Here is a 2,029-nt window from a genome sequence, read left to right on the forward strand (position 1 = left end):
ACCGACACTAGTCTCCGCTTTAGCTCCTCGAAGCTGGTCTCGTAGTCCTCGAACCACATAAACTTCACGCCTTTCCTGGTCAAGCGTGTCAGTGGCATAACAACACGTGATAAACCCCCAACGTATCTCCGGAAATATCGAGCCAAACAAAGGAAGTTGCGAGCCTCTTCTATAGACTCGTCTACTCCCAACGGTAACAATCTCGATCTCTTGTGGAACCACGTTATACTCCTACTAGTGACCGTGTGTCTCAAACATCTCACAGAAGACAACCAAAATACGCACTACTGATCTTCACATCTAGACGTTTCCATCGAAACATCTCTAGAACTATGCAAAGATGATGTGCGTGACTCACCGTGGATCCGAAATAGATCACAACATCGTCAACAAAGACAATGAAAACCGATCCAAACATCCTGGGAATACCCAAATCATCGAGTCCATGAAAACATCTAAGGCTCCGTAAGCCCTAATGGTAACACCAAGACACATAATGTCTGTATGACAAACATTCTTAACCATAAGATCCCCGACAACAAATCAGGAATCTGATCACCAACGATATCAATCATCTAAAAATAGATCCTCCAGTGTGAGAAAATACCACATATGTGGGAGCAATGCTCTACCACAAACAATCCGTAACATGTGGGAGCAATGCTCCACCACAACAATCCAAAATATGTAAGAGCAACGCTCTATCACAAACCAACAATAATATGTGGGAGCTCCGCTCCACCACAAACGATCCATAAATGTCCAAGGCACCTAACTATACAACTAGAGGCTGCACGAGACCACTCAACCACATATCACTGTGGGCAGCCAAAGATATAATAATCCAGCAATCAATCAAACTCATCGTCAAATCTATCAACATTGTAGTGAGTCACCCGCTGATAAGAATATGGGTTGACAGGGTAATCCAACAAATGACATAATGCAGACACTCCACATCCTGCATTCAACATAAGTAGAATCATCATGTTGCTACCAACAATACACCTGGCACACTTGCTCACACAACATATGTATGATCGATATAATCCTCCAATTTGTACCCACCACACATACTCACAGCATAGGTATAATTCATCGTGATACCTCCAACAATGCATACCGAACCCGTGTGCAAATATCAACATAGGTATAATCAACAATACACCTCAACAACACTCACATGACATATATACACCTATGCCAAGAGTATAATCAACGAAATACTTCCAACAAATCATAATCGACACGAGTATACACTCAGAACAATCACATAATAAACAAGATACCTCAAATATTACACCGAACACATCTGCACATATCACAACTCAGATTGAATCGATAAGATACATCCAATAAAACACTCAAACATATGTGCACATTCCACAACATAGTTTTTAATTGACAAATACCTCCAATAAACAATCAGACATGTATGCCTAACCACTCGGGTATAATCTACTAGAAACCCACAATAATCATATGTATAAATGTGTACGACCCAAAAGATAAAGTCAGAATTCAAGAACATCAAGACACTCTCATTTTTATCCTCAAAAATATCAGCCCACATAATATCAGATGAATCAGTCTCTACTCCCCATGAGAGCAAGTTAGCATTCAAAACATCAAATCATTATTTATCCACATAGTCCAATATCAGAGGAAGCAAATATCAATTTTATCATCCTGTTAACTAACCACAACTAACCAGATTTATTAAAATCTCATAGGCACACTCAACCGTAAACTCTCTAGCACCCGATTTATAATCTGATCACCAACTATAATCATCAAACCTGTGAATATCATACATGACACTCACTATGTCACCATCAACGACAACCCAAATAATAAATCATCAAAATAGTTATCCACTAATAGATCATCAAAACAAATATCTAGTAATCGATCATCAGACAACCACATAACATTTACTCTCATAAATCATTAGAAATATCTGATCTCACCATATCCCTCAACCTCAAACCATTCTCAACAATGATCAAACATGATAACTCCCCGATGA

The sequence above is a fragment of the Zingiber officinale genome, chromosome 8A (genome assembly GCF_018446385.1).
Source record: "Zingiber officinale cultivar Zhangliang chromosome 8A, Zo_v1.1, whole genome shotgun sequence".
NCBI classification, from domain to species: domain Eukaryota; kingdom Viridiplantae; phylum Streptophyta; class Magnoliopsida; order Zingiberales; family Zingiberaceae; genus Zingiber; species Zingiber officinale.